This window comes from Ascaphus truei, chromosome 4 (genome assembly GCF_040206685.1).
Source record: "Ascaphus truei isolate aAscTru1 chromosome 4, aAscTru1.hap1, whole genome shotgun sequence".
Classification (NCBI taxonomy): domain Eukaryota; kingdom Metazoa; phylum Chordata; class Amphibia; order Anura; family Ascaphidae; genus Ascaphus; species Ascaphus truei.
Window position 1 is genome coordinate 224,694,689 of NC_134486.1, and position 19,426 is coordinate 224,714,114.

The following is a 19,426-nucleotide window of genomic DNA, read 5'->3' on the forward strand; positions in this document are numbered from 1 at the left end:
AGAAACGGAGTTCTGGGTTCCAGGTTTCTGCTCATTGTGACTTAGCCGCTTCAAAGCTTTCTCCGCCATTTGCGCTCAATGGTAGGACCCTCCTCGCCGGCGTGACCCTTTCTCGCCACCATTACTGCTGGGACCCTGTTGGGGTCAAGTGAGGGGGTTCCTAACATCTAGGGGCCAAATAAATTTTATTTCTAGGTGCCCTAAAACAGAAGTTCCCACGCCAATTGACCTAGTTCCCATGCCAATTGCCGTAGTTCCTACGCCAATTGCACGACCAGCCGGTAAAAAAAAGTGCAGCAAGCCTCTACAGTACAGTACATTTGTTACACTGGCAAAGGAGCAAATGGAAACAATGTGAGGCAATTCAACATGGTCTTTTATTGGTGGAGTCAGTACAAAAACATTTATTTACAATATTGAAACATTTAAAGTGCACAAAGAAACATTTTTGGTGCATGGGACAAAGGGAGTTAAAGTGACTTGCTTTTTTTAACCATCCATACACAATAATACATTCTGCAGCCTTTATTACAGTACATTCTTCTGCCTGCCACAAAACATTTTTGGTGCGTGGGGCACAGGGAGTTAAAGTGACTTGCTTTTTATGTACTGTATTTGGGGGTTGTCTTGGGGGGTTTATTCATCAAATTATTATGATGAACTGCCTTTTGAAATTACACTGCTGTTAACTACAGTATTTCAGCCACACACCTCCAGAGTTTTTAATCCCTCCCTAGCCAAGCGTTAATCGGCTGAGTCACCCTAGCTAGCCTACAGTACCATCCCCCTCTCTCCACAAACTGGGTCGTTGATCTGCTCCATATTTTGGATTGTGTTCTTAATCCGCCCATATCCGAGCTACAGTACAAACACTCAGAAGTCCCCTCTCGAATTTGAAATGTAAATCTGATGTGCAAAGCACTGTGAGAATTGAGAGTACACTGAGACAGTATTTCATCAGGGTGTGAAAATATTTGTCAGTCACTATGGTTTACAGTCACATGTTTTTAATACAATACAGTACATTCTTTAATACTGCACCGACACACTTTATTCGAGCAAATACCCGGTATGTACCTGGCAGATACCTGGAATGCGCCGCTCCTCACCTCTGACAAGCCCCGTTGCATTTGCATTCCCAGCCTGGGTTCATGCCTGGCTGATGGGCGGCTGATCTGTTAAATGATAATGATTAGGATTTAATAGGCTGAAATGCTTCGCGTGTCTACCAGATGGCATAAATTCATGAATTGTAATGCAGTACATATATATGTACTGTGCAGTATTGCAGCCAGCGGGAACAAAATGCTTCAATCCCTGCTGGAAAAAAACTCAATACACTCGGGCAGAAAACAGTCACAAACCTCAATACACCCGGGTATACCCGAATTCGTGGGACTAGCCGAGCTCGAATAAAGTGTGTCGCCAGTGTATCTTTAAAATAAAAATATATAAATCCTGTATACAGTATACTGTAAGTGCATACTGTATAATGTAAAATAACCCGTTCTGTGGATCTGAGCGGGTTGAAATTTACCTGGTCCCCATGCGGGAGGACCCTTGCCATAGTGGCAAAATATCAGCCTTCCAAGACCCGCGGAACCGGAGATACCAGAAGACAGTTTAAAAGCATATTACCAAACTGGCTTTTTTTCTGCCATGCAAGTCAATGGCAGAAACCTGAACTTTAACATCACCCTGACTCCGTTCTGTTGCCACGAGAGGGTCGCAATTTGCCATGCAATCCTACCGAAACTAGGGCTACATGGTGACCGAATTTGAGCGCTCTAGCTCGAACAGAACCGGAGTTCTGGGTTCCAGGTTTCTGCTCATTGTGACTTAGCCGCTTCAAAGCTTTCTCCGCCATTTGCGCTCAATGGTAGGACCCTCCTCGCCGGCGTGACCCTTTCTTGCCGCCATTACTGCTGGGAGCCTGTTGGGGTCAAGTGAGGGGGTTCCTAACATCTAGGGGACAAATAAATTTTATTTCTAGGTGCCCTAAAACAGAAGTTCCCACGCCAATTGACCTAGTTCCCACGCCAATTGCCGTAGTTCCTACGCCAATTGCGCGACCAGCCAGTAAAAAAACAGTGCAGCAAGCCTCTACAGTACAGTACATTTGTTACACTGGCAAAGGAGCAAATGGAAACAATGTGAGACAATTCAACATGGTCTTTTATTGGTGGAGTCAGTACAGAAACATTTATTTACAATATTGAAACATTTAAAGTGCACAAAGAAACATTTAAAGTGCACAGCAATTCAAAACATCAACAAAACAAAACATTTTTGGTGCATGGGGCAAAGGGAGTTAAAGTGACATTTTAAGTAACATCTCCTTTATTAAAGAAACCCAGTACTGTATACAGTACAGTGGGATGGTGCCCAACACTGTCAGTCAGACCTGCACCCGTTCAGTCCTAGAGGGCAGCAAACAGGGCAGGTTTTCAGGGCAAAACATGGAGAGTACAATACAGTTCAGCACAACAGTATGGTCTCACTGACAGTCCTCCACATTGTCCATCCATGGCCGATTCCTTGCATGGCGCAAAACGCCATTAATGCAGTCTCTAACGCCTTTCATTACAGGATCTGTAACTGTATAAAAGCGCCGCAATTCTTCCACAATGTTTTTCCTTAAATTGGCAGGAAGGGCCTTTTTTAGGCGATTCCCATCGTAGTTCACTTTGAACACCCACTCGCAGTACAACGTGTAGGGAACCTGGTGCTTAAAAATGATCAAGGCATACTTGTGGGGTACACCAACACTCATCACCCTATACTTCTCCCTAAGCGCTGCTGGCAGATCGCACAGGGTGATGTCGGGCACTGTTTCTATGCGAGCGGGTGTAGGTCTTTTGGGAAGGGGTGTGCTTGAGGCGACGGGCGATGGTAGGATGTCTGGGAGGAAGCTTTCCTCCGGTCGTGGTCGCCGTGTTGTCTCCTGGCGTGGTCTTGATGGGGTTGGCATGTCCTCCTCAACGGCATACATGTACACTACATCTTGTGGTGGAGGGGGTGCGCTTGGTGATGGAAGGGGGTCGAAGGTCCCATTCATCACATCCATGTCAGCCTCCTGCTCCGGCGTTGGGGAAACAGGGGCATTAGCACCGAGCAAATAATGTATGCCCGCAATGTCAGCCTCTATCTTCTCCAACCGTTGATCCATCCGTTGCTCCATTTGTAGCATCCGTTGATCCATCCCTTACTCCATTTGTAGCATCCGTTGATCCATATGTAGCATCCGTTGCTCCACATTTAACATGGTCTCCAGAAGCAGATCTATTTTTGCCAGCACAATAGAATTCCCGGGGAGATCCACACTTATCTCATTCAGCATTCGGTCCAACGAGCTGCTTCTTGTGCATGGCGTCTGGACATCTGGGGGGATGGGTGCAACAGAGGATGAGATGGGGGTTCGATGGAGAGAAGCGGCATCGATGGAGAGTGGAGGAGGTGACCTGTGGATACCCGGTAGAGGAGAAGCGGCAGCGTCGTCGAAGAGGGAGGGAGAAGGTGACCTTTGGATTTCCGGGCGAGAAGCAGAGTCATCTAAGCGCAAAGGAGACAGTGACCCGTGGATTTCAGAGGCGGCAGCGTCGTCAGATGGAACCGGAGAAGATGGGGGTGGAGAAGACGGGATGAAGATTTCCGGGACAGCTACAGCAGAGTCGTCGAAGCATATGGGAGGAAGTGGTCTGCGGATTCGATGGGTTGGCTGCCATTCATTTTGCGTAAAGAGCGTATTACCGTATATCTTCTTCACATAATGAGGATTACGTTTAGGAAAACCCTTAGCCTTTGGGGTCAGCAGAAGGTTTTCTTTATTGGCCTTAGCCTGTCGCTTTGCCCTTGGCGTGGAAATGGCTCCTGCATTTTGCTTTTTCAGCATGACAGGCACGGCAGAGGTGAGAGGGTTCTTGTGTCCATAGAACCGGGGATGCTCCATGGAAGCAGGTGGCACAATGCAGTATCTGGACAAGGGCAAGTTCAGATAAAGATCATCGAGTGGTGGGCTATGCAAAGTGTGTGACCTTTTATGCATGGCGGCCAGGTACAGGTGTTGAAAGTGGGCGTACTCTAATGTGAGTCATTACCGTATAAATACACCATCCATTTTGTGTATTGACTGCACATAGAATACACATCGACTAAACATCGAATATACATTCTTGTGTTTGTATTTCTTTCTACTCGCAGCAATGCCTGTTAAAAAGATTTCAAAGGATCTCAGCATGCGAATTAAGGAGATGTACACGAGCGGACACCGAATTGCTGCTATCCAACGCTGGTTAGCTACTTCTGACCTCGTTGTGCCATTAACCACCGTGAGCTATCATGCACAAGGAAAAAACAGAGACCGGAAAAAGGCACCAAGGGTAACAAACGCGTAAGTATATTTACAGTATAAAACTTTACAAAAAAAAAATATAGAAAACTGTACTGTACATCTGTATATTTCAATTAATCTTACAACGGTATATACTGAATAGGATGTACTGTATATTTATATTTATATTACAACAGTATATTTATTTGGTATATTTATATTTATAGTACAACAATATATATATTTTGTCTATTTATATTTATAGTACAGCAGTATACATTTTTTTGTATATTTCAATTAATCTTACAACGGTATATACTGAATAGGATGTACTGTATATTTATATTTATATTACAACAGTATATTTATTTGGTATATTTATATTTATAGTACAACAGTATACAGTATATATTTTGTCTATTTATATTTAATGTACTGTATATTACAACATTACATTTATATACATTTTATATTGCTGCATATTAATAAAACAATATAATTTCTTTACATTGTAGGGAGACAACTCTTCTGGTGGACAAAATATGTGAGGAGAATGATGAGAGGAGTGCATTAAGGGTCAAATACACTCTGCAGGAAAAGCACAATCTGACTGTATCCGAGAGCAGCATAAAGAAGATGAGACGCAGCATTGGATGGAAATATGGACGTGTGAGGTTAGTACTGGACAGTACAGGAGGTAAAAGTGTTGTTTCGCAAACTGTACTGCACTGTGCCACAATTTTTTTTTATTCCTTGTCATTACAGAGTGTACCCCATGATACGGGACGCAAACAAAATCAAAAGAGTGCTCCAGGCCCAGGCATGGATCGACAGCAGGGAGACTTTCCAGGATTGCATCTTCACTGATGAGTCTACTGTGTCGCTGGTAAGATTTGCACGATTTGCGTTCCACAAAAAAGGCCGCTTATGTTTGAAGCCGCGGCCAAAACACCCTGTGAAGCTGCATGTGTGGGGTGCCATCTCTAGGCGTGGACCGGGATGCATTGTCATCTTTGAAGGTAAAATGTATCAAATATAATGTCGCCTAATGCACTGTACTTGACTAGTGTTGCCTTACCGTATGCACTGTACTGTACTATTGTGCAGTTTTTTGAGCACTTTTCTTTTCTTGCTATAGGAATCATGAATAAAGCTTACTTCCAAGACAACATTGTGCCCGAGATAGTGCAATACATCAAACGCGACTACACCAATGGTCACCGCTTCTACCAGGACAACGATCCCAAGCACACTGCGTCAACGGCGCATATCCTTGAGCGCGGCATCAACTGGGTGAAGACGCCAGCGGAGTAAGTGCAGTAGACCGTGTCCCATTTTTGTTCCCCACTGCTTTTAGCTCTTAAACCAATTGTCCTTTCTTTCCAATGACAGGTCGCCATACTTCAATCCGATCGAAATGGTCTGGCATCAGCTGAAGGACCATATCCGGAAAGTGGTGAAACCCTCCAAAAAGGACGAGTTGTTGAAAGGCATACAGAGTTTTTGGAACGATGTACTCACCGTGGAACGCTGCAATAAATATATAGACCATATTGCCACTGTGTTGCCCATTGTCATCGCGCGTAATGGGCAAGCATCAGGAAAGTAGTACTGTGCTGTAGTATTGTAAGTACAGTATGTTACAGGTAAGTATGGCACAGATTTTTTCTTTCCAGATAGTAAGAGTACAGTATACAGTAGTTAGTTTTTTCTTTACAGAGAGAGCAGCACCAGCCATTAGGTTACAGATAAATAGAATTTAACAGTAGTCAGAGTATACAGTAGTTCCAGTATGGTATACAGTACACTAGTTGGACAGTACTACAGTAACTGCCTACTAACTGCCCAATTTTTTTTCTTTCCAGAGAAAGCTGCACCAGCCACCTACAGTAGTTCTGCCATAATACAGTACAGTAACTGCACTAATTTTTGGTTTTATTGTCGTTCCAGGAAAAACGGTGGCCTAGGGGGATGGGGGCGTTGTGTCCAGTCAAATCTGCTTGTACAGTCAAATGTACAGTATATAAACAGCAGCAATGATGTACACAAAACCTCTCCTCTCTCAATGAACTACTGTACTGCAGACAGAATGAGGAAAAGATAAAGACTAAAGAAAAATTAATTTTATTATACAGTATATACAGTACAGTATATTATACACTACATTACAGTACTGTACTGTATATACTGTAGTATTAACTAATATTCTTATAAATGTGCATTACTCATGTTTCCCCATGTTTCACAAAGGTTTTCCAAATGGTTATCCAATTTCAAGCTGCCAAAATAACTTAATAAAGACTGCATTACTGTATGTATTATTCCTGATTATTTTTAAAATAAATATTTATTCACTTTCCTGCGAATCATAATCATTTACAGCCACCCCTACAGTGCACCAATGAATTATTTTATTTATGTATTTATAAAATATTTTACCAGGATTTATACCAGGATTTATATATTTTTATTTTAAAGATATTAAAGAATGTACTGTATTGTATTAAAAACATGTGACTGTAAACCATAGTGACTGACAAATATTTTCACACCCTGATGAAATACTGTCTCAGTGTACTCTCAATTCTCACAGTGCTTTGCACATCAGATTTACATTTCAAATTCAAGAGGGGACTTTTCAAAGCATTACAGTACCGTTCAAAGAACAGGCCTCTAAGGGTTGGGGGAGGGGGATGGGGATGGTGTGATTAGACGCAGGCGTATTGTACTGTGTTTGTAGCTCGGCTCTGGGCGGATTAAGAACACAATGCCAATATGCTTGGCTAGGGAGGGATTAAAAACTCTGGAGGTGTGTGGCTGAAATAGTTAACAGCATTGTCATTTCAAAAGGCAGTTAATCATAATAATTGGATGAATAAACCCCCAAAGACAACCCCCAAATATAGTACATAAAAAGCAAGTCACTTTAACTCCCTGTGCCCCACGCACCAAAAATGTTTTGTGGCAGAAGAATGTAATAAAGGCTGCAGAATGTATTATTGTGTGTTGATATTTTGAATTGCTGTGCACTTTAAATGTTTCAATATTGTAAATAAATGTTTTTGTACTGACTCCACCAATAAAAGACCATGTTGAATTGCCTCACATTGTTTCCATTTGCTCCTTTGCCAGTGTAACAAATGTACTGTACTGTAGAGGCTTGCTACACTGTTTTTTTACTGGCTGGTCGCGCAATTGGCGTAGGAACTACGGCAATTGGCGTGGGAACTAGGTCAATTGGCGTGGGAACTTCTGTTTTAGGGCACCTAGAATAAAATTTATTTGTCCCCTAGATGTTAGGAACCCCCTCACTTGACCCCAACAGGGTCCCAGCAGTAATGGGGGTGAGAAAGGGTCACGCCGGCGAGGAGGGTCCTACCATTGAGCGCAAATGGCGGAGAAAGCTTTGAAGCAGCTAAGTCACAATGAGCAGAAACCTGGAACCCAGAACTCCGTTTCTGTTCGAGCTAGAGCGCTCAAATTCGGTCACCATGTAGCCCTAGTTGCGGCAGGATTGCATGGCAAATTGCGACCCTCTCGTGGCAACAGAACGGAGTCAGGGTGATGTTAAAGTTCAGGTTTCTGCCATTGACTTGCATGGCAGAAAAAAAGCCACTTTGGTAATGTGCTTTTAAACTGTCTTCTGGTATCTCCGGTTCCGCGGGTCTTGGAAGGCTGATATTTTGCCACTATGGCAAGGGTCCTCCCGCATGGGGACCAGGTAAATTTCAACCCGCTCAGACCCACAGAACGGGTTATTTTACATTATACAGTATGTACTTACAGTATACTGTATACAGGATTTATATATTTTTATTTTAAAGATATTAAAGAATGTACTGTATTGTATTAAAAACATGTGACTGTAAACCATAGTGACTGACAAATATTTTTACACCCTGATGAAATACTGTCTCAGTGTACTCTCAATTCTCACAGTGCTTTGCACATCAGATTTACATTTCAAATTCGAGAGGGGACTTTTCAAAGCATTACAGTACCGTTCAAAGAACAGGCCTCTAAGGGTTGGGGGAGGGGGATGGTGTGATTAGAAGCAGGCGTGCTGAGTGTTTGTACTGTAGCTCGGCTATGGGCGGATTAAGAACACAATGCCAATATGCAGCAGATCAACGACCCAGTGTGTGGAGAGAGGGGGATGGTACTGTAGGCTAGCTAGGGTGACTCAGCCGATTAATGCTTGGCTAGGGAGGGATTAAAAACTCTGGAGGTGTGTGGCTGAAATACTGTAGTTAACAGCAGTGTAATTTCAAAAGGCAGTTCATCATAATAATTTGATGAATAAACCCCCAAAGACAACCCCCAAATACAGTACATAAAAAGCAAGTCACTTTAACTCCCTGTGCCCCACGCACCAAAAATGTTTTGTGGCAGGCAGAAGAATGTACTGTAATAAAGGCTGCAGAATGTATTATTGTGTATGGATGGTTAAAAAAAGCAAGTCACTTTAACTCCCTTTGCCCCATGCACCAAAAATGTTTCTTTGTGCACTTTAAATGTTTCAATATTGTAAATAAATGTTTTTGTACTGACTCCACCAATAAAAGACCATGTTGAATTGCCTCACATTGTTTCCATTTGCTCCTTTGCCAGTGTAACAAATGTACTGTACTGTAGAGGCTTGCTGCACTGTTTTTTTACTGGCTGGTCGCGCAATTGGCGTAGGAACTACGGCAATTGGCGTGGGAACTAGGTCAATTGGCGTGGGAACTTCTGTTTAGGGCACCTAGAAATAAAATTTATTTGTCCCCTAGATGTTAGGAACCCCCTCACTTGACCCCAACAGGGTCCCAGCAGTAATGGCGGCGAGAAAGGGTCACGCCGGCGAGGAGGGTCCTACCATTGAGAGCAAATGGCGGAGAAAGCTTTGAAGCGGCTAAGTCACAATGAGCAGAAACCTGGAACCCAGAACTCCGGTTCTGTTCAAGCTAGAGCGCTCAAATTCGGTCACCATGTAGCCCTAGTTGCGGCAGGATTGCATGGCAAATTGCAACACTCTCGTCGCAACAGAACGGAGTCAGGGTGATGTTAAAGTTCAGGTTTCTGCCATTGACTTGCATGGCAGAAAAAAAGCCACTTTGGTAATGTGCTTTTAAACTGTCTTCTGGTATCTCCGGTTCCGTGGGTCGTGCAAAGCTGATATTTTGCCACTATGGCAAGGGTCCTCCCGCATGGGGACCAGGTAAATTTCAACCCGCTCAGACCCACAGAACGGGTTATTTTACATTATATTGGCGCAATTGGCGTGGGAACTACTTAGGGCCGTGGTCAAGTTCACGGGCAATTGGCTTGGGAACTTCTGTTCTAGGGCACCTAGGAATAAAATTCTTTTTGCCCATAGATGTTAGGCACTGTATACCACTGTACAGTATACTGTGGAAGACAAATAATGAAACGATACTGAATATGTAGAATAAATGCATAGTTTTATTTAATCAGGGTTTATTACACAGTATACTGTACGGCCGGAAAACATCAGCATACAGTACAATATTATCCATCGAAATCCCTCCATTAGCCGTTTTCTTTTCTGAGAAAAAACAAAAAGAAAAGTTTTAATGTACAGTACAGTACAGTAATGGTCAGCCCCCTAAAGAAGTACCCAGCCAGCCCCACCAAAATAATATGGCAACAAGACAGTACTCACCATTGAATTTCCCATTCAGCTTGCGCCAGTGCCGGTCCACTGCCAGTCCAGCTTTCTTCATCATCCATGTCGATAGTTGGCAGCGGGACTAGTCCATCTGTAGTCAGCAAGTGAGGCTGGAAATCGCTTAGGTACATACAAGCTTCATCAAAACTGCACGCCAAATCCAGCTCAGCCTCAGGCTCAGGCTCAGGGTTGTCACTGACAGTGGGACCGTCATTGGAAGCCGGTGCTGGTGCATTGCTTGGCAGCGACTGTCGCTTCTTAGTTGGTTTTAACATGACCCTTTGCCTTTTTGCCGCCTCCATGATCATAGATACGGGAAAAACCTGGTGATACACACCAATACCCTCCAACAAATTGGGGCTCAATACGGTGAAAACAGGGGTCACTACATAACCTTTTCCTTATTGCACGCTTCCACGTTTGAGGAGTTGGCGAAAATTTGTAAAAGTCATATTTTTCGATAAAATACTGATAAATTTGAGCAACTGTTGCCATCTTATCCTCTGTTGCATTAATCGCGGCCCATATCAAATACGCGTAACTTCTGTCAGGTTTTTGGAAAGCAGGCTGCACTTGAACACTCATGGCGGGCGGGTCTCTGGAGAATACTGTAACTGAAACTGGTCTTTGTCTTTCTTTAATATGAAAAGCCTAAATTGATACATTTTGGCAACTCTTCCTTCAGTCTCAAGGCCAAGGCCAAGTTACAATGGCACACTGTGGTACAGTATCTTTTTTAAACGAAACACCTGCAAGCCGACACATTACTGATTCGGCGCATTACCAGTCATAAATTTATGCCATCTGGCGAACACGTGAAGCATTGCAGCCTAGTAAATCCTGAACCATTATTAATTAACACATCAACCGCGCGTCAGCCGGGCATGCGCCTGGCTGGGAAGGCAAAAGGAGCCCGGCATACTCCAGGTGAACAGAGTGGCATTCCAGGAACATGCCAGGTACATGCCAGCGATTACTAAGAATAAAAGCTGCCGCAGCAGTATAATTACTGTATATGATTTTGATAAGCAACAGACACCCATGAAAGTGTTTTTTTGTTTTCACCAGTAATGCTAAAAAATAAGAAATAACTATCAGTTGTTGGTGTGATTTGCAACTTGTGACAAATGCATATATCACATGACCATTAGTTCTAAATAAACACATTGTTGACTATACAATATTTAGCTTTATAATTCAGTAAATGTACAATATTGTCTGTCTTCAACACTTTTTTTATCACATTTTGGAAAATAAAGCAAGGTAAGGCAAAAATATGAATTTCTAAAGTTAAGAACAACACACAGGGGGATATTCTTGTAGCTGCAAGAAGTACATTTCCGTGCGGAAACAACCCCTTTCTCTCAGATATTTATTTATAAAATATTTTACCAGGAAGAAACAAATTGAGAGTTACCTCTCGTTTTTAAGTATGTCCTGGGCATAGTTATGATAACAATACATGGTTACAGTACATTAAACGGACAGAGCTATACATTATATTATATACATATTACTGTACAGTATATACATTTCGAAAACAGTTAAAGATAATACATATTATAGGCATGTGTAACATTTATAAACCAGATTAAAATGTGATACAGCTTTAGTCTTGAGAGAATTTAGACCGGTGGCGGCTTTGAGAGTCTGTGGTAGATTGTTCCAGTTGTGAGGTGCACGGTAAGAGAAGAAGGAGTGGCCAGATTATTTGTTGAACCTTGGGGCCGTGAATAGTCTTTTGGAGTCAAATATCTCAGATATCAGGTGATACATGCTGCGTACGGTAGGGGTGAGGAGCTTGTTCAGATAGGCGAATAGCATGCCAAGAAAATATTTGAAGGCATGACAGGAAAAGGGAACTTTGACCCCTAGACACGTGATAACCAATCTAGTTGTTTGAGCATTTTGCAGTGATGTGTGTTGTAGTTACATTGTAGAACAACATTGCATTGTAGACTGTGCCTAGTTTGCTAAGATAGTTTGGGGTTTTGTACCATATACTAAGTCCCCATAGTCTATACTTGGCATTAACATACTGTATGCTGTGCAATGCATTTTCTGACCAGCGGATTTAGGGACAGTTACAGTCTTGTCAGTGTTTAAAAACAGTTTATTTAGGGAAATCCCATTTTAAAGTCTTGGAAAATCAGATTGAAGTATGTGTCCAAGGCATGAGAGTAACCAATACTTAATAGTACTTAATATGCCTAATTAACTATTCGATGTGTAACAGTGTTTCCCCCACCCAATCTCACATAGGGTCTCCTAAGGGAACTAGATCTCTGGTTACATGAGTCTTGTTGGTGCATACGTGCTAGTAACAGGGGTCCCTGAGTATCCCGCAATGTTATGGAGGATAACAGGACAGGCTTCTGGGGCTGTGACAGAATTCTTCTTACTGGTGCAGCACCTCCATCTTGTGCAGCCCCCAGCTGTGTGGGGTGGAGTACCTGCAAAAGAGTTGTCTCCCTCTCCTCCCAATATACTCCACTCTCAGGCAGGAGACAAAAGCCAATGTCTCTTTATTATCCTATCCTTTTTAGCAGCAAAGTCTTTAGTACAGCACACAGCACTCTCAAAGATGTTCACCTCCAGGATGTTCCTAGACACCACTCCTAATCAGTACACTATGAGCTGTCTCTTGCTCTTCTCTTACTCCTTTGTGGAGCAAGAGGAATATTTCTCCCCTCCCCCCTAAGGCCTCGGACATACTGCTGCGGCAGCTTTTATTCTAACAAATCACCGTTTTTTACCTGGCTTGTTCCTGGAATGCGATGCTCTTCACCTGGCGCATGCCGCGTTCATTTTGCGTTCCCAGCCATGGGTCATGCCCGGCTGACGCGCGGTTGATGGGTTTATTGATAATGGTTCGGATTTAATAGGCTGCAATGCTTCGCTTGTCCGCCAGATGGCAGATATTCATGAATTGCAATGCGCATGCGCTTCAGTAATGTGTTGTCTTGCAGGTGTTTCGTTTAAAAAAGATACTGTACCACAGTGTGCCAATGTAACTTGGCCTTGAGACTGAAGGAAGAGGTTGCAAAAATTTATCAATTTAGGCTTTTCATATTAAAGAAAGACAATGACCAGTTTCGGTTAAAATATTCTCCATAGACCCGCCCGCCATGAGTGTTCAAGTGCAGCCCGCTTTCCAAAAACCCGACAGAAGTTACGCGTATTTGATATGTGCCGCGATTAATGCAACAGAGGATAAGATGGCAACAGTTGTTCAAATTTATCAGTATTTTATCGAAAACTATGACTTTTACAAATTTTCACCAACTCCTCATACGTGGAAGCGTGCAATAAGGAAAAGGTTATGTAGCGATCCCGGTTTTCATCGTATTGAGCCACAATTTGTTGGAGGATATTGGTGTGTATCACCGGATTTTTCCGGTATCTATGATCATGAAGGCGGCAAAAGGCGAAGGGTCGTGTTAAAACCAACTAAGAAACGACAGTCGCTGCCAAGCAATGCACCAGCACCGGCTGCCAATGACGGCCCCGCTGCCAGTGACAACCCTGAGCCTCAGCCTGAGGCTGAGCTGGATTTCGCGTGCAGTGTTGCCTTACTGTATGCACTGTACTGTACTATTGTGCAGTTTTTTGAGCACTTTTCTTTTCTTGCTATAGGAATCATGAATAAAGCTTTCTTCCAAGACAACATTGTGCCCGAGATAGTGCAATACATCACACGCGAGTTCCCCAATGGTCACCGCTTCTACCAGGACAACGATCCGAAGCACACCACGTCAACGGCGCATATTCTTGAGTGCGGCATCAACTGGGTGAAGACACCAGCGGAGTAAGTGCAGTAGACCGTGTCCCATTTTTGTTCCCCACTGTTTTTAGCTCTTAAACCAATTGCCCTTTTTTTCCAATGACAGATCGCCAGACTTCAATCCGATCGAAATGGTCTGGCATCAGCTGAAGGACCATATCCGGAAAGTGGCGAAACCCGCCAAAAAGGACGAGTTGTTGAAAGGCATAATGAGTTTTTGGAACGATGTACTCACCGTGGAACGCTGCAATAAATATATAGACCATATTGCCACTGTGTTGCCCATTGTCATCGCGCGAAATGGGCAAGCATCAAGGAAAGTAGTACTGTGCTATAGTATTGTAAGTACAGTATGATACAGGTAAGTATGGCACAGATTTTTCTTTCCAGATAGTCAGAGTATACAGTAGTTAGTTTTTTCTTTACAGAGAGAGCAGCACCAGGTTACAGTACATAGTATTTAACAGTAGTCAGAGTATACAGTAGTTCCAGTATACAGTAGACTACAGTAGTTTGACAGTACTACAGTAACTGCCTACTAACTGCTCATTTTTTTTCTTTCCAGAGAAAGCAGCACCAGCCACCTACAGTAGTTCTACACATCACACAATGCCATAATACAGTACGCACATACAGTACAGTAACTGCACTAATTTTTTGTTTTCTTGTCGTTTCAGGAAAAAAGGGTGGCCTGGCCTGGGGGGAGGTGGGTTTTTGTGTGCAGTCTAATCTGTTTGTACAGTAAAATGTACAGTATATAAACAGCAGTAATGATGTACACAAAACCTCTCCTCTCAATAAACTACTGAAATGTAGACAGAATGAGGAAAAGATAAAGACGGAAAAAACAATATTACTATACAGTATATACAGTATATATATATATATATATATATATACATATATATTATACAGTACATTACAGTATATATTATTAAATAATATTCTTATAAATGTGCATTATTCATGTTTCCCCATGTTTTACAAATGTTTTCTAAACGGTTATCCAATTTCCATCTGCCAAAAGATCTTAATAAAGACTGCATTATGTATTATTCATGATTATTTTTATATTTGTATTTTTTGGGTCTTGACAAAATAAAATAAATATTTATTCACTTTTCTGCTAATCATAATCATTGACAACAACCACACCCCCCCCCCGACAGTATAAGAATGAATGACAAAACAACATGAATCAGTTAATGTTTTTTTACTCTCAATTCTCACAATGCTGTGTACATCAGATTTACATTTCAAATTCGAGAGGGGATTTTCCAAAGCGTTACCGTAAACAAAGCCTCTAAGGGTTGGGGGGGGGATGGTGTGATTACACGCAGTCGCACTGAGGCTTTGTAGCTCGGCTATGGACGGATTAAGAACACAATGGCAATATTCAGAAGATTAACGACTCTGTGGAGAGAGGGGGTTGGTAGGGTAGGGTGACTCATGCGCTGAAAGCAGCAAGCTCCCATCTCTAAAAGGATTAGAGTACATGCAGGCGCAGTCAGCCGATTGACGCTTGGCTAGGGACGGATTAAAAACACAATGACTAAAGTAACTGATGAAAATGAATGACTCTGGAAGTGTGTGGCTAAAATAGTTAACATTACTGTAATTTCAAAAGGCAGTTCATCATAATAATTTGGTCAATAAACCCCCAAATACAACTCCCAAATACAGTACATAAAAAGCAAGTCACTTTAACTCCCTGGGCCTCAGGCACCAAAAACAAACAGTAGATTTTCTCTATATATATATTATTAATTAATATTCATATAAATGTCCATTTTTCATGTATCTCCATGTTTTACAAATGTTTTGTAATGTTTCTCCGATTTCATTCTGCCAGAAGAATTTAATAAAGGCTGCAGTATGTATTATTCATGATTATTTTTATCTTTGTATTTTTTTTTCCCTGATGAAATATAATAAATATTTATTCACATTCCTGGTTATCGTAATCATTGACAACAACCACCCCCCCCCCCCCCGACAGTATAGTGTAAGAATGAATGAAAAAACAACATGAATCAGTTAATGGTTTTTTTACTCTCAATTCTCACAATGCTGTGCACATCAGATTTACATTTCAAATTTGAGAGGGGATTTGCCAAAGCATTACCGTAAACAAAGCCTCTAAGGGTTGGGGGGGGGGGGGAATGGTGTGATTACACGCAGTCGCACTGTGGATTTGTAGCTCGGCTATGGACGGATTAAGAACACAATGGCAATATTCAGAAGATTAACGACACTGTGGAGAGAGGGGGTTGGTAGGGTAGGGTGACTCATGCGCTGTAAGCAGCAAGCTCCCATCTCTAAAAGGTTTAGAGTACACGCAGGTGCAGTCAGCTGATTGACGCTTGGCTAGGGACGGATTAAAAACACAATGACTACAGTAACTGCAGAAAATGAGCAAAGCGTTGTTGTGTGTTTTTTTACACAGGACATGCACGACTCCAGTCCCTGAGGGCCGCAAACAGGCACAGTTTTCAAGGTTGCCCTGAAAACCTGCCCTGTTTGCTGCCCTCTAGGACTGTACTGGTACAATTTCAACTCGCTCAGACCCACAGAACGGATTATTTTAAATTATATTTATATATTTATATTTTAAAGATATTAAAGAATGTACTTTATTGTATTTAAAACATGTGACTGTAAACCATACTGACTGACAAATGTTTTCACACATGTACAGTACTGTAGCAGTAAACAATACACCTGTTGATGTTTTGAATTGCTGTGCACTTAAAATGTTTCAACATTGTACAGTATTTGTAAATAAATGTTTTTGTACTGACTCCACCAATAAAAGAACATGTTGATTTGTCTTACATTGTTTCCATTTGCTCCTTTGACAGTGTAACAAATGTCGAGGCTTACTGCACTGTTTTTTTACTGCCAGACCGCAAAGCCGCAAGATCGGCAACATTGTCAAAAAAGAGCAATGATCATGCAATTGGCGTGGGAACTAGGGCAATTGGCGTGGGAACTTCTGTTCTAGGGCACCTAGAAATAAAATTCATTTTGCCCATAGATGTTAGCAACCCCCTCAATTGACCCCAACAGGGTCCGACCAGTAATGGCGACGAGAAACGGTCACGCCGGCGAGGAGGGTCCTATCATTGACTGTAATGACGGAGAAAGCCGCGCTGCTTTGAAACGGCTAAGTCAGAATGAGGAGAAACCTGGAACTTATAACTCCGGTTCTGTTCAACCTAGAGGGCTCAGATTCGGTCACCATGTAGTCCTACTTCAGGCAGGTTTGCATGGCAAATAGCGACCCTCTCGTGGCAACAGAACGGAGTCAGGGTAAACGCGCAATTGGCGTGGGAACTAGGGCCTCGGTCAAGTTCACGGCCAATTGGCATGGGAACTTCTGTTCTAGGGCACCTAGAAATAAAATTCATTTTGCCTATAGATGTTAGGAACCCCCTCACTTGACCCCAACAGGGTCCGATCAGTAATGGCGGCGAGAAAGGGTCACGCCGGCGAGGAGGGTCCTATCATTGACTGTAATGGCGGAGAAAGCCGTTTCAAACCAGCGTGGCTAAGTCAGAATGAGCAGAAGGTATTAGACAACAGCTCGCAAATGCCCCCATGAGTTTTTACACGGCATTGCAGTATTGCAGACAGTGAGAATAAAATGCTTAAATCACGGCCGCGAAAATAACGCAATTCACTCCGGGCGAAAACGACACAAAACCGCACATAACCGGGATAATCTGAAATTCACGGAGCTAGCCGAGTTAGAATAAAGGGTGTCGCCACTGTAGTAAGCGCTTAGGTGCTGCTGCTCGCTCTTGCTTGCTGCCGCTCTCTCTACCAGGAGCTTTATGCTGTCCTGGCAGAGGAGACCGCAACCGCGCTTGGGAGGCGGGTATCACTGTGTGTGTGTCACTTGGTAGCCGTCAGTGTGTGTGTGTGTGTGTCACTTTGAAGTGGTCTGTGTGTCACTGGGGAACCTGTGTGTGTGTATATGTGTGTGTGTATATGTGTGTGTGTATATTATATAATATTTTAAAAATTAAAAAAAAGACATGTTGTGAGAATAAATTATTTATAGCAACTTTGATAAATATATTCGCGCACACACACGCACGCACACACACAAACACACATACACACCACACAGACACACACACATACACACACATACATACACATGCACACACACACACACACACACACACACACACACACACACACATACATACACACACATATACACACACACATACACACCACACACACACATATACACACCACACACATATACACACCACACAGACACACACACACATGCACATGCACACATGCACACACCACACACATGCACACACACACACACATGCGCACACACACGCGCACACACACACACACACACACACGCACATATACACACACATACACACATGCACACACATGCACACACATGAACACACATGCACACACAAGCACACACAAGCACACACAAGCACACACATACTGTCGCGGCCGAGTTTATTCTAACATTTGCCCGGTCTCGGCCGCGACAGATTCCGGGCGCGCTCCGAGTTGTACCGCACGCGCGCCGGAGCCTCAAAGGATCGGTCCTCCGATCGAGGCATCCCCCTCCCATCTCCGGGTCCACCGGGTCCACCGGGTCCCCCGGAGCCCCCCACCGCCATCCCCCACATTAGAGGAACCCAGGGCTCCCTCGGGGAGCCCTGGGCACGCGCGCCATGTGCGCACGCTCCCGATGAAGCGTGACCACGCATCAATGACGCGCGGCACGCCGAGGGGAAAAAACGAGAGAAACGGGAAACCTCGCGGCTTGCGGCTCTAGCCGCATGAGAATAAAGTGTGTCGCCACTGTACACACACATACACATGCACACATGCACACACACACATACAGACACAAAGACACACACACATATATATATATACATACACACACACACATATATATATATATATATAATCACACACACACACCACCTTGCTGCCACCACTGCTCCGGGACACAACCCCTTCCTCCTCCCCCCCCCCCCCCGGTGGCCGCGCAACCCCCCTCCATCTCCCGCGCAGGCAGGGAGGCAGCTACGGTGATCGGGGCAGAAGGGGGACACATCACCCGCTCCCCTCTCCCCCCCCCCCACCCCAGCGGCTGCGCAACCCCCCTCCATCTCCCGCTTGGGCAGGGAGGCAGCTACAAGGATCGGGGCAGAAGGGGAACACATCACCCACTCCCCCCCGGCAGTGCAAGCCCCCTCCATCTCCCGCAGGCTGACAGTTACAGGGATCAGGCAGAAGGGGGCACATCAACACACACACCCCCCTCTGGCGCCAGACAATAAGTACCCCATTCGCATTTCCCTGCTCGTCCTTTCATTGGCTGCTGAGGCGTCACGTGAGCGGAGTCAGCGCGTGAATTTAAAATTTCACTGTCGGCTCTGTTCAAGCGCGCCTCAGCAAGCAACGGAAAGCATGCGCGAGCCCCTACTAAAGCCGCTTTAATTGCGGCTGTAGGGGCTCAGTGGCAAGCATCAGCAAGCGAGAGCACGCTTAAGCAAGCAAGCACTAACCATGGCCTGGGCCTAAGAGAGGGCCTTCAGCTTACCAGAGCCCTGGCAGCCTAATGTGATCCGACTCTCCT